This window comes from Pinus tabuliformis, chromosome X, assembly GCF_031772625.1.
Source record: "Pinus tabuliformis cultivar Carrire ecotype Pingquan chromosome X, CPIR1, whole genome shotgun sequence".
NCBI lineage: Eukaryota > Viridiplantae > Streptophyta > Pinopsida > Pinales > Pinaceae > Pinus > Pinus tabuliformis.
Genome location: NC_142308.1, coordinates 934,710,250 through 934,725,956, shown reverse-complemented (window position 1 = coordinate 934,725,956; position 15,707 = coordinate 934,710,250). Strand labels below are relative to the sequence as shown.

The 15,707-nt window shown below is 41.5% G+C and overlaps 1 protein-coding gene across 1 annotated transcript in view; it reads right to left on the bottom strand.

Annotated features, from left to right (window-relative positions):
* LOC149142750 (WD-40 repeat-containing protein MSI4-like) overlaps positions 1 to 15,707 on the bottom strand; it is a 219,968-nt gene that overhangs the window by 109,818 nt on the left and 94,443 nt on the right. The window lies entirely within an intron of this gene.

Sequence of the window (15,707 nt, the reverse complement as noted above, 5' to 3'; positions counted from 1 at the left end):
TGGTCCATGATTAGGTAAGTTCCTTTACTCGATTTCTCTAATGACTTGTTGTACTAGAAGGCTAGGGAATGCATTGGATCTTATGTAGGATTGCAGATAGTTTCCATTTGGGGTTTGGTCTCCCTATACGAGGTCTTAATCTTCTAGAGAGCTACACTAGAACATATAGGGTGAGCATTGAGAGCCATGGACCTCCACAACAGCAGATTGCACTCCATAGATCCCCACAGCCATTCAGAGATTGCTCGTGGTTCACTTATTGGACGAGGACGATGCACCTCATCTATCATGCCCAGTCAGCCCCAGATCTACACCATACACTTGGCAAATGATCCAGGACTTGCATGATGATGTGACATCACCTACACCATCATCCTAGCCCTTGTACGCAATCTATAAGCATATTCGATTTGTTTGGAGACCCATGAGGACACTTGTGTGCTCCCCACATGTTATTATTATATTATTATCCAATTTTAAGGTCACGGCCAAGCCAAACACCAAATTGGTGTATCAGACCCCCTTGTTTGTGGGACAAAGGACCCACCTTTACGCAATAATTTGACTGCTAAGTCTTCAAAGGCATACATACTCTACCCCCCTCTGGTTTTGAACACGTGACCTCTTAGGAGGAAACACATCCTCTTAACCATTACAAGGGGCCAACCCCTTGTCCACTGCTTTTGAGGGTGCTATTCTTTATTGTGGCACCCATGGACCTCATTAGACCTCTTAGAGGGCCCTACAACATGCATAGATTATTATTTGACCTCTTGCGAGGCTTACTTTTTCATTTATGAGTTAGTTTGGTGGGCTTGTCGCCAAATTTTGTATTATTAGAACATTATTTTATTTTTTGAAGAAGGCTAATTCGAACTCCTAAGTTGTGTATAAATAGAAGTGAGATGAGCTCATTTGCTCCTCATCACTTTGGTTTGGATCACTTCTCTCTCTTGAGACTTTCGCAACTTTTCTAGAGGATGAATTAAAGCTTTATGGATGAATTTTGATGTATGGATATTGGTCTATCTTCTCTTGGAGCTTCCCTCTTGTCAATTGTGAATGGTTGGATATACTCTATTGCATGTAAGTACATGTCTTTTAATGTTATTCTTGTTTACTTTTCTTATATACATTGGACTAGGATTTTCGCAGTTCTAGGACTAACTGTTGCATGCATTCACTACTTAAAATTGTGGAATTTGTCTCTATTATAGCATCTCTCGATGTATGGGCCATGTAATATGAGAGAAATCTCCTACGGGTAATTCTATCAAAGAATTTGACCTTGATAAGCCATTTCCTTTGCACATCGAAGTATAAAAGTTGCAAGGTTGCTTCTTCTTGACCTATAAGGCTAGCAAAGTGATCTTGAGGCCTCCTTGACTGGGAACCAAGAAATCCTACTCATATTCATCATAGACTCCATTCTCCCAAAGATTAAGGCACTGATCTACCAAGGGTGGTCACTAAAACTCATTCTTTCACCTCCTTCCAAGTCTAGCCAAGTTGGGGTACCTAGGGCATCAATTTACCAACAAGCTAGCCATCCAAAAAATTTCGATCTCCTAGGGTCTCCTGCGCTACCATTTCCTCAAGCTCTCCCCCAATTTTGAAGCCATTTCGACAGTGGAGTTGGGAGAAAAGTCAAGCCCTAGCTCCAGGATCAAACCTTGCCCTGCCATCCCCAAGGCTAGTACCTCATAGGGTCAAAACCACATCTTTAAGTGAAATTATTCCACACCTTGTCCAGGGTAGGGATATCATTGGTTGCTACATACTCTCTTCATACCCTAAATTGGGTCCACTTGGCCCCGTGTGGTCCTGCTCCTTTGAAAGATCATTCTTCAAGAACCATCCGGAATACCAATTCTAACAAGGATTTTAGGGATTGGGGAACTCCTTCACAAGTCTTATCCCATAAACCTAACCCTCAAATCCTCTCTTCCTTTCCCTAGAATACATAGTACCTTGCTTAGAAAGCAAGCAAGCTCCATCCTTCAAACTTTTCTAGGAAAGGGTTTATTTGGGTCACTCATATCCATTGACTTATCACTCATTGGTGACTCCTTACATATCGAGTCTCCTCCCATCAGAGAAAGTTCGTAAATAGAAGGAGTCTTAGCTGAGCTGACAGTGGGCTAAGTCTCCATTTGTTGCCCTTGGCCTAGCATTTTCCCTTTAGGGACCCCCCTTAGGTCCGCTATTAGTTTCAGCGGTAACATTTTGGCATCGTTGTCGGGGACACGAAACCCATATGACATATTGACATATTATTATTGGCGACTCCATTGGAAAGAACGAAGCCCTAGTTCTTCATTGAACTTTAAGGTCGATGTTTGTCGGGTGAAGCAAGCAATTTTCTAGGCATCTTTAATTTCACCCTGTCGACTCCTACATATGTTTCATGCATACCTCAAATAGGTTGCCATTCTTTCGTAAATTTCCCGCTTTGGGCATTACTAGCATCCCCGGGCATCCTAATCATGTCTCGGGAAGGATGTTACGTGTGATGCCCGTGTTTGATGTAATCCACTCTCTGCAATTAACCACATAGAAAGATTTAATGCACATGTTTCAAGAGAGAAGGTTGTCCACCAAGATGTCCTTATGCAATTATTCATGGGATCTCTCGGTGGTCATAACTCATGGCTGCATGATCATGAACCTAGGAGCATCTCATCTATTGAAGAGTTCGTTGATGGCTTTCTTAGCCATTTTCAAGTACACCCTGCATTAAGCATCCAAGAGGAAACCCTCATCAAACATCATCAAGACATTAAGAATCTAGGTAATATGCAAGAAGACGGATCCTCCTTGGGTCCGCATGATGAAAATGATGATTTTGAGGACACATGTGTTGGGAAGGATGAATTTATGGAAAGTGAAATTGAGACCAACCCTACCTTTCTCAAGTAGAGTACTCCCGATGAATCCCCTTTTGAAAACCTTGAGAGAGATGATCCCATTAGCCCATCGAAAGATGACATTAAAGATTATTTCCGCATTGAAAAGGAGAAATGGGAAATTGTTGGTCCTCAATTTGATTTTGCTCCCATTTACGACACCAACAAAGAGGATGAGGATGAGATTGGTCTTCACTTCCCCTCAGGCACTACTTATCATGTCATACCCATTGATACCCTTGGGAAGGAAAATCTCCATTTTCTTTTGCATAAAGAGGGGTAGTTGGAAGTGATCAATTTTCCTTTTAGGAGAGGCCCAATCTTTAAAATTGATAAGGCTCCCACTTCACCTGAGTATGATCTTATTTTCAAATCACTTGAGCCTTTAGATTATGATTTTGGGAAAGCACAACTCGTTGAATACATTACTTCTTTCTCCCTTTTTCCTATTTGTCATCATCTTGAGTCTTCATCAAGTGATTCCCTCACCCTTGGTCATATGATCTCAATTAATTGTGAGCCATTTCCCCCTCCCGAGTATAGTATCAAGGAAAAGCACTTCATTGATTATACTTTTCCTCCTTGGACACACCTTCAGGGTTAAGATCACTCCATAGTCTCTCCTCTCTAATGTAATCATCATGTGCAGCGTACTTGTGTTTCTCCATATCATTGGCCTCCCTTTCCTACTAATCATAAGCTAACAAACGCCATAACCCATGACGTAAATAATAAGGACAATGGTGGAAGTGATATGTCGGAGGTTGCCATCCATCAAAATTTCATGAGCTTAGTTGTTGACATCTCTATATTTTTGTTGTAAGAGAAGATCTCATGGACTAGATTAGATCATTTTCTTACCTCTTCTCACATAATCATCCATGGGTGGCATCATATTTTCCCACCTCCCACTCATAGTATCCTCCATGTGTTTGGGTTTGCATTCGCTTTGGGGTTTGTTGCGTAAGTAATCATACAAGCAAGCATATTTATATTGACTTGATGATATGTTAGTTGCATTGGCTTTATGATTTACACTTAATAAAAGCTTCGTCATATGCATGTTAGGGTAGGATGCATTGCATGCTCATTTCTGCATTAGAAGTAACGTCATATCATATTTCTCATGGTAGGTAGATGCATATTTGGATATTTTATTTTCTATTGATTTTATGGCCTAACATATAGCATGTGTGATCATTAGACGAGGTGAAAGCATGATGCCCCATGTTTTTCCATCTCTTGAATGTGCAGGTGACAAGTCTACAGTAACCAAGAGATTGTTGGAGTTCCCATGACTTCCCATTCGAGTAGCTTCGCCCACTTCTTCAAGAGATCACGACCCAGTTGGAGCCAGATGTTACCCACCATTTTGTGGGTAATATCCCTAGGAGAAAAAAAAAATCTCCAAGATGGTCCTTGGCCGACAGCCCCTTGCAACCACCAAGTAGCTCGTTGTACCATTTCTCCGCCACCTGAGCCAGCCATGTGGTCCTCGCCCATCTGCCATGATCGTATGTTTCAAGGTGTGCCTCCCAAATCTGAAGGTATGCCTTGTCATTTGGAAATTGAGTATTGTAGTTTTCTTATCATGGACACTTGTGGGGATGGATTAATGGGAGGATTCAGCGGAAACAATGGGCTAGGTATGTGCTTTTGTCCCCTAGACCCCTTTTAGGTATTAACCTTGGGTTCTAGTCCCATTGGATCTCTTTTACTGACCATTTGGCTCTAGGGATGGTATTTCATGAGAAACCTCGATTTTTGGTTGCATGGTATCGCTCCTTTATCCACTTATATTACCCTCTTTCCATTCATTATTACCCCATTCATCATTTCTCCCACCTAGGTACACATTCCTCCATTGGGTCCACATAGGGTTAGCATGCCCCTTCCCCTTGCCCACACCTTGGGTCATGGTCTGAAATGAAGCCCGAAGGTTGACACAGCTAAAAAGAAAGATAAAAGCATATATGACCACATTCAACAAGGAAATGTACCACAAAATGCAAAAGATGGTCAGGACAAAAGCATTTAGCACGTGGGAAGAAGCCAATACATGAGCTCTACCACATCATCATGGCCAACACCCTGGTTCCTACAAGTTCTATGAACCTCCTTCATCATATAGGAACCCATGATTGTCCCAACCTCTGGTTGGCAATGAACCGCCCCACTTTAAAACGGGGTATTCACTGATATATCTTATACATCATGCTCTAACCCCTTGAGCCCTGGACAGGTAATCAAAGAAAATCATAAAAAAAACAAAACGCATAAAAAGAAGGATGAAAAAATTAACGCTGGGCCACCTCATGTAACACAATTGCTCCCTCCTATACATTATAAATCCAAGTGTGGGATTCCCTCTTATTAGCTACCCTTGCGCCCCAGCATGTGACCGAGGGTTGCCCCTTCTCATCCCCTACTTCATTCACCATATCTATCACATACCACAACCTTTTGAAGGATGTACCTTGAATATTATCCCCTTTAGAAGTAGAAAGCACCTAATAGGGTACTTGGTTAAACCCATTTAGAGTTTAGGAGACATTGGCACATCTCGAAGCCCATTATGGAAGGGCAGGCCATTGTGAAGTCCCCACCTGTGGTCCATGATTCGATAAGCTCATTTACTCAATTTCTCTAATGACCTGTACTGGAAGGCTAGGGACGCATTGGATCTTGTGCAAGATTGCAAATGGTTTCCATTTGAGGTTTGGTATCCCTATACGGGGTCCTAATCTTCCAGAGGGCTACATTGGCACATGTAAGGTGAGCGTTGAGAGCCATGGGCATCCACAGTAGCAGATTGCACTCCATGGATCCCCACAGCCATTTAGAGATTGCTCGTGGTTCCCTTATTGGACCAGGACGATACACCTAATCCATCATGCCCAATCGGCCCCTGATCTACACCATATACTTGGCAGATGATCCATGACTTGCACAATGATGTGGCATCACCTACACCATCGTCCTAGCCTTTGGAAGCGATCTACAGGCATCTTCGATTTGTTTGGAGACCCATGAGGACACTTGTTTGCCCCCCACATGCCATTTGGAGCACCACAAGTTATTACAAGGGGCCAACCCCTTGTCCACTGCTTTTGAGGGACCTATTCTTAATTGTGGCACCCATGGACCTCATTAGGCCTCTTAGAGGGCCCTACAACATGCATAGATTATTATTTGACCTCTTAAGAGCCTCACTTTTTCATTTATGAGCTAGTTTGGTGGGCTTGTCACCAAAATTTATATTATTAGAACGTTATTTTATTTTTGGGGCTTATGTAGGCCAAGGAGGCTAATTCAAACTCCTAAGTTGTGTACAAATACAAGTGAAATGAGATAATTTGCTCATCATCACTTTGGTTTGGATCACTTCTCTCTCTTGAGATTTTCACACTTTTTCTAGAGGATGAATTGGAGCTTTATGGATGAATTTTGATTTGTGGATATTGGTCTATCTTATCTTGGAGCTTCTCTCTTGTCAATTGTGAATGGTTGGATATACTCTATTACATGTAAGTATATGCCTTTTACTATTATTATTGTTTACTCTTTTCATATACGTTGGACTGGGAATTTCGTTGTTCTAGGGCTAATTGCTGCATGCATTTACTGCTTAAAATTGTGGAATTTGTCTCTTTTATAGTATCTCTCAATGTATTGGCCATGTAATATTACCGAAATCTCCTACAAGTAATTCTATCAAAGAATTTGAACTTGATAAGCCATTTCCTTTGCACATTGAAGTATAAAACTTGCAAGGTTGCTTCTTATTGACCTAGAAGGCTTGCGAAATGATCTTGAGGCTTCCTTGTCTGGGAACCAAGAAATCCTACCCATATTCATCATAGACTCAATTCTCCCAAAGATTAAGGCACTCATCTACCAAGGGTGGTCACTAAAACTCATATTCTTTCACCTCCTTCCAGGTCTAGCCAAGCTGGGGTACCTAGGGCATCGATTTCCCGACAAGCTAGCCATCCAAAAAAAATCGATCTCTTAGAGCCTCCTGCATTTCCCATTCCTCAAGCTCTCTTCCAATTTTGAAGCCATTTCGACATTGGAGTTGGGAGAAAAGTCAATCCCTAGCTCCAGGATCAAACCTTGCCCTACCATCCCCAAGGCTAGTACCTCATAGGGTCAAAACAACATCTTTAAATGAAATTCTTTCTTTGACCCTTTCCCCCACCTTGTCTAGGATAGGAATATCATTGGTTGCTACATACTCTCCTCGTACCTTAGACCGGGTCCACTAGGCCCCATGTGGTCCCGCTCCTTTGAAAGATCATTCTTCAAGAACCATTCGGGATACCAATTCTAACAAGGATTTTAGGGATTGGGGAACTCCTTCACAAGTCTTATCCCATAAACCTAACCCTCAAATCCTTTCTTCCTTTCCCTAGAATACATAGTACCTTGCTTAGAAAGCAAGCAAGCTCCATCCTTCAAACTTTTCTGGGAATGGGTTTATTTGGGTCATTCATATCCATTAACTTATCATTCATTAGTGACTCCATACATATCGAGTCTCATCCCATCGGTGAAAGTCCGTAAATAGAAAGGAGCCTAGGTTGATGTCACAATGGGCTAAGTCTCCATTTGTTGCCCTTGACCTAGCATTTGCCCTTTAGGGATCCCCATTAGGTCCCCTGCCAGTTTGAGCGGTAATAGGGACCTCCCCTAATGGCCCAATGGGTATAGGAGGTGCACTAGTAGGAAGTCTTGATTGAGATAGCGTTGTTCCATTTATCCCTTTTCCATACTTACCACTTTCCATCTTACATTACAAGCCCATATTCCATCTCCATTCTTTGAGTTTCACTGACCATTAATTCTCTGGGATTTGGCACCCATACATCCTCATGCCTGGGTTGGGCTCGACACTTTGCCCTAACAAGTTGATGCAGCTAAAAGAAAAGAAAAGAGTATATCATGGCCACAAAATAAAATGAAAAGAATAACAAAATGGAAAAGATGGTCAGGACATAAACATTAGCACGTGGGAAAATGCCTACCATAAGCTCTACCTCACTTATTATGGCCATCATCTGATTCTTGAGCACATGTTGCTCCATTACATCATAAAAGGAACCCTTGCATGTCCCAACCCCAATGAGCAATGACATGGTTCATCCTTAATGGGTAATACAATTGTTATACATCATTTAAAGCAAGATTTAACCCTTTAAGCTACCAGCAATAATACAAAGAAAAATCAAGCAAAAGTGGGAGGCACACAAGAGAGGTGGAAAGGCATAGGCCGAGTTGGTAACTCAGGCATCCACGATTGCTCCATCCTTACCTATATACACTTAGGATGTGGATCCTCGTCATTCTAGTCCCTTTGACCATGGCACTTGGCCATGGAGTCTTGTCCCCTCCATACCATCATTATTATTCACTAACACCTTTCAATTGAAGGGTAGAATGAGAAAATGCTACTTCCCCTTAGGGGTTGGATTGCAACTGGAAACACCTAATAGGGTTGCCCTTTAGCCACTCCTAGCTAGGGAGGAAACACCTTTGCGAGTTCAAGGCCCTAATTTTGGATGGGTGGCCTTATTTGAAGTATTAAATAGCCCTTTACATCCAAGCTTGGCTCAATTAGATGCAATAATGATTATTGTCCCTAATGACTAGTTGCTTTCACTAGACGTTATGTTATGATTGTCAGGTGGTTCAACAACCCATGACCTGGACACCTTACCCAAAATTACCCAGGCCCCAGAGAAGTATATTGGCACCCACAGGTGAAGCGTTGAGAGCCTTAGGTCTCTGAGCAACATCAGCACATCATACCTACCCTTGGGTGCCTCCTGCACCCAGGATGTTTAGCCACATTGCACTACATTTAATGATTCTTCAAAACGACACACCTGGCCCCAACACGCCCTAGGTCGGCTTTAGCACTTTATGAGGGATGACAATTGATTCATGGCCCAGGATGGTCTCACCTTCAAAGTATTGGGAGGGCCAGTAACACCTAGAAAGCCCTCAATGTTGGAGCAGAGATGGAAATTATGAGCAATAGGAGACCCAAGAGACCACCTTCCAATGCCTCAATTAAACTTTGGGGACCGCAAAGGGATATTGACGGAGATTTGAGGGCAACCCCTCAAAGGGTGAATTTTAGAGGCTTCTACACCACACTTGGCACTTAAAAGCCTCAACGCTTGACATATGGAGCACCTATAATGCATGATATCATCCTAGAAGGCCTTGTGGCTCACACATGTGGCTCTTTTTAGCATTTTTGTTGAAAGCTAGTGGGTTGGCTAGTAACCCAATGCATTGTTGTGATTTAACTTGTTGTCTAGGGGCTCTTAGGCTAAATTATGTCTTATCCTCCTCATATACATAAGGAGAGGATCATTTTGTAACTCATCATCATCACTTTGACAATTCAACCTCTCTTAGGAGAATTTCAGCTTCTTTTATTCTTTGAAAAATTATGACCTATGGAGTATACTTGGTTATTGGAGCTCATTCTCGACTTTCGAGTTGTTGTCTTGGATTGATAATTGAATGTTCTTGCATTTTCATCTCGTATGTGTGCCTATTTTTGAATAATCTTTATGCTTGTGTCTAATGTATGGAACTGATTGATGATCTAGGGTTTTCATTATGCCCTAATTTATTGAAAACCTATATTATGGAATCTAGAAGTCATAACTGCATGCATTACTCATATATGAAATGTAAATGATATTCTGATTTGTATGAAGGTTTGACTTCATACCTCCTAGACTAAGAGAGATAGGTAATTCAGTTTTTTCTTGATTGTTGAAAAACCCTATCGTCGCATGATGCTTGTAGCAAACAGCTTGGCCATTGCAACACTCTCTACAACTCTGGTAGAATCTTTTGTGCATAAACCCAAAGGCTTTTGCCACCGATCGTTAGGTCCTAGGATCTATAGGGTTTTGAATGCTAGGAAATTAGTTCAGACAGAGGTGAAATCGCGAGTTGCGAGTGTAATTAGAGAGAATGTGGCACAAGAAGTCGAGGAAGCATGCATGTTTTCTCAGAAGGAAATGGATGCCAAGGACATGGATCTTGGCGATTGGAGTTATTTTATATGCATTGGATCGAGATTGCTAGACCGTCTAGATCCCCTCTAGAGCAATGGCTTCGAGTTTGCTTTGAGAGATGATAATTTTAGGGTTTCAACAATGGTGGTGGTTGTTGTTCCTGGCCCACAAATCCAACCTCCTAAGGAGGGTTTGCATATACCAGATCTACCTCCAGCTTTGGTAAAATAGGGGAAACCATTTCTAAAGGATTTTTCTCGTGAGATTTTCCAAAATGAAATTGCAACTCCTGAGCTCTTGCAATTTCTAGTCTTTGTCAGGTCTTTGTTTGGCAGGACTCTCTACAACAAGGTGAAAGCAGTAGATCTAGTATCTCCACTCGTTGCCAAATTTCAAGAAAGGGCTCCCTATCGGCGTTATGCGGCTTCTTCATGAAGGACAGCACTTCAAGAGGGGCATTTACTCAGTGATTAAGGCATTACCAAGGATGCTTTAATCTCTCTCATTGCAAGCTTAAACAATGGCGCCATGGGCAGTGGGGCACCTTCTGCTTCTAAGTCCAAGTCCTTTAAGGATGCCCTCAAGTCAGGGCCCAATCCTCGAACACATAAAGATCTCCCACAACCAACATTCATTGTGGATCAGTCTACGAACACTCCATCTCTTGAAGTGTAAAATGTTATAACTAACTTCAGGGCTGCATATTAAGAACGACAGGCGATTATTTGCCATTTTAATGCATTTGGGCCCTCGGCATCTACTCCTTGGGAATGGGTACACCAGAGCTGGTCTCAGAATACAGAGTTATTATTTTACTCAAAAGGATTCTTTTTGTTTTTCTTCAAAAATTTTGAAGACTGACAAAAGGTTTTTGACCAGGGACCTTGGTTTTGGGGCCGATATGGTCTATCAATGCAACCATGGTTACTTGATTTTTATCCTTTTACCATGACATCTCTGGCAACTATAGTCTAGGTAAGTCTTCCTAACTTACCTATCCATTTGATAAAACTGGATATCTTAGATGATGTGGGAGATTTAATACGCTGCTTCTTCAAAAAAAATTCTCTCTAAACATTATGGATCACAGAAGTCTAAGCTCGAAAATATTGCAATAGTTAGGGTTTGTGTTAGGTCATCAAACATCCTTACACCTTTGCAAGCATTGTCTAATCTATCACCTCCATAGACTCCATCAACCCAAGGACGAGGCACTGGCCATGTCTCTTGATGATCAACTTAACTTTTATCCATAAAATTTATTTTTATCTCTCCTTTAATTAGACCTTCTTAAGGCCAAGCGACTAACTAGGGCATAGTGCAAATTCACTAGAAATAGGAGTTTTTGGTCTTGGAAGGTCACAACATCTAGGGTAGAGTTGTTGCCTCAAAATCATTTCCATTTGGTGGCCATTCCTTCCATTTTCATCCATAACTTCTCTTGCCCTAGTTACCTATCCTAGGACAAAACCCTAGTTTGAGTAAAGCTTCAACATGAGGGTGTGTTGAAGGATTCATGTGTCTTTGCCTCACTAATACTAAATATCGGAAACCTTTTATTGGCATCTTAAACTTGGGTCATTCCAACACACAACATATCAATCAAACCCTAGGTCTTGCATTGCCTCAAATTGGCCTCTACTTGGAAAGTGAATTGCCCCTTCTTCATTTTTGGAGCCTTGTACCTTAATTGTGCATTTCCCTTAGAAGCTTCTTAGTCACCTTATACCTTTAAGCATAGAAAATCTCTTAGGTGACCTTATACCGAGACTCCTCGCATTGGTGAAAATCCATAAAGAATAGGCAGTAATAGTTGTGGTGAGTCATGGCAGTGGGCTACTACCTTATTATTGTCACTTGATCTAGTGATAGCCTTGTGGGGTTTGCTCTCTTTCAATGCCACAAGGGATAAAAGAAGAAAGGGTTTGCTCTCTTTCAAAGTCACAATCATGGTTGGGTATTAGATAAAAGCTACAGCAAGAGCAATATTACAAGCAAAAAACAACACCCATTATGGTTTACAATGGAATTTCATGAAATTGTGATTGGCTAGAGCTTGGATCATTAGTTCCATTTTCCTTGTCTAATATGGATGTCAATTGTACTTGTGGCTACAACTTCATTTTGGAATCTATGGCAAAGCCTTTCGATAATTCCTTATTTCTTTCCTTTTCATACCCACAAGGATACCCAAATTTGGGCAATGTTTTGTTCAACAAGGTGAGGAACACCCAATATCCGATAAGAGTGAGTTGATAACATTTTCCCATGGAGCCTCTAGATGACCTCCCAAAATCCAATTACAGTGATATGGTGGAATAAATTATGTATGATACTTCCTCATTAGACTCGAATCCCATTGATACGACATTGTCGGATTATTACCTTTGAAACAATAATGGTATTTGATAATAGTGGTGATTCCATCGAGGTTTTCTATGGTATGGTATGGTGGCAAATCATTTGTTTGTTTAAGTGAAAGATCATGTTTAATTATTCACGTTCTGCACCTTAATTACTTAACTATTATATTAATTAGGAATATTCTTTTGATTTAATTCATTCACAGTCAGTGATTTTTCATTTACAGTCATCAACCGTTTGATTTGAATTTTTTTTATCCGTGGTTTTCCATGCAAAATAGCAAACAGAGATGGATATTTAATCCATTCATGGTCAATGTTTTTTTCATTAATCGTCTTATCTAAATTGTTTCTTCATTCGCCAATAGTCACCCATGCAAAATAGAAAATAGAGATGGCTTGAAATGAGATGAATGTATCAAAACAATTGGTGAGCTATGAATACAAAGCTAGAATACTAAAGAACACAAACAATAAATTACTTAATTTCAAAACAATTCAAGCATTGGATGCAAAATCAAATCCCACATTTGTTACACGAAGTGCATCAAAGCAAGTGAGGCAGGCATGCATCCAAGTTTCTGGTAGTCACGTTGAATATGTTCTCAATAGACAAGTGAAGGTATGGACAAAGACAAGTGAAGAGAGCTGCAAAACGAATGGAGGAACGAATGACAGATGGCATAATGTAATTAACTACAATAATAGAACAATAAAGGAACAACCAAGCTCAAGCAGCCAAAAAAGAAGGAATTCCCTTCTCACGGACATCAACTTCAAACATGAATAGGGAGTTGTTGTAGGATTCAAGCATCTAGACAAGTTTCTTTCCTCATTCATGACAATCCTTGAATCAGAGTATCAACATTTGTTCCCTACATCCATTCCAAGCCCATGTGTGTTTAGATTTGACAAATTACCCTACTTCATGATGTATTATTGTCATTCCCCACTAGCCTTCTCGAGCTTCATGCTCCAGTTCGATGGCAACGCTTTTCTTCATCTTTGCCCACAAATCTCTCCATGCTCATCATAAGGAGAGGTCATTCTCATAGGTAACATCAATGCACACACTAAAATCGTCCAAACACCAATCCATGACCAAGTGGAGGATGTTCTTGTAGGCCCAACAATCATCAGTGTTTAGAGATTTTAAACTGACTCTTCCAATCTCGTCATAACCTGCAAGAGGCACCTTTTATATCTTCCTAAATTACATGATTTCATCATTCTCGAGAGGGCCCATGCTAACCAGAGTTTGATTCATAGACATGTTTACCCCACAATGGGGAAGATAATGTTGGGGATTATGCCTTGGAAAACAAAACTCAACCTTCCTTCTTCATAGCGGCGGAGCTAGACTAGTTGACTATGTCCTAGCCAACCAAGACCTCCTCACCCAAATCCAACAATTCTCAATCTCCCTCCTCACTTTCGCTGCCCACACTCTCCTCGCCTTCTCCCCCTCCCCATCCCTCCTCCTACCCATTTATCCACTGGTACCACCTTCCTTTCTGATAAAGATTATGCAATGTGCATATGCATACAATAGCCGCGTCAAGACATTGCTCCCACCCGTCTCTGATTTTAGAACCTTAGATACAACCACAGCTAAATATGACACACTTTCCATGGCCTCATGGAAGCAGCCCTTGCCTCATACCATCATTCTACTAATAAGTCTTGCCCTGAAACTACCCCCGATACATGTCCTATGAACCATTGGTTTCATGATGAGTGCAAATCTTTCCTTAAGCATCGATGCCTCACGCTTATGCATGACCCATCTTCCTCCTCTAGCCTCCGCAAAGCTTACCATAGACTACATCTTCAAAAACAAACATTCCTCTCACAACAAAGACAAGAATTTTGTGATGCTCTCCGCCACTCCCAGAAAACTTTTTGGCAAGCCCTCTTTCCTAAACATCATGCCATCTCTCCCACCTTAACCCCCATACCATGTTCTCCCACACCACCTCCCTTTACAACATCCCTGGATAACAACCACCTGTATCTCCTCCCCTCCCACCTTATGCCACCTCTTCTTTGAACTAGTGATCAAGAGAGCAACCAGAGATTTGAGTACCAAAAGGGCAACTGATGAGGATGGGTTTCAGGCCAAATTCCTCAAGCATGGCATTCAGTCGCTTGAGTCATATATTGCAAATCTTTTTAACCGTGTAGTTTATTCAGGGTTCCCCCTTCTTAGATAAGACACATCATCCATCAAATCCACAAATATGGGAGCAATGTTGATCCAAATAACTACAAAACTATCATGACAGGACACACACTCTCCAAGCTTTATGCCACAATTCTACACCAAGTACTTTCTGAGGAACTAGAGAATCAACATGTCAAAGCTAGAGGAAAAGCACGCTTCCGTCGAGACTACCAAATGATTGATTTCATATTCACCCTCAAGGTCGTCATTGAAGAGCCCCACCATCGCTCTTCAAGGGTTTTTTGTTACTTAGATTTTTGGAAAGCTTTTGACACAATTTTGAGGGAGGTATTATTCCAAAGACTCTACGACATTGGCATATCAGAGACCCTCTTAACTATTATCATGAAACTCTATGAGTCAATGTTGGGGCGCCTCAAGATGGCCCGTGGTCTTTCAGACTTCATTTAGAGTACCATTGGGGTATAGCAGGGGTGTCCCCTCTTGCCAACTCTCTTTGGGATTTATATTGATGAGCTTGAGTCTTTCCTCCATGACCATATAAAGGAGGGTGACATCTACCATTGCACAATGTTTTGATCTCCTTGCTCCTCTTCGTTGATGACTTGGTCTTGTTGGCCGCTACTCCTGAGGGATTACAAAGACAGATTGATGTGTTGGATAGTTCCTGTGACCTTTAACAACTAAAGGTCAACCTAGGTAAAACCAAGGTTTTGATGTTCAATGCCTCGAAGAATTCTATTGCATACCTACACTTCTATTACTATGGGACAGAGATTGAGATCACCGCATCTTACACCTACCTGGGGGTACAATTTATAGGGCCTAGGTTTGGTATGCAACAGGCACACCAATCTTGGCTCAATAAAGGTTACAGCTCCCTAGCCCTCATCGAGCGATAATACTTCCAAGCACAGTTCTAGGACCTCTCATCCAACCTCCACCTCATGCAGGACATTATCAAACCCACAATCCTCTATGGTTCTAAGATTTGGGGGTTCAGTTTACTACAGTTTGATTGGGCCACAATGGAGAGTGTCCATACCCTGCTTCTTCGATGTATCATTCACTGCAAACGCCCAGTTCCACAGCCCATTACTCAAGTAGAGTATGAGGTCCACCCATTTTGCCTTGAGGTCCTTTCCCAATTGGTCACTTTCCTCCATAGAGTTAGGGCTTACAGATACTCTCCTACTGAGAGAGAGATAAC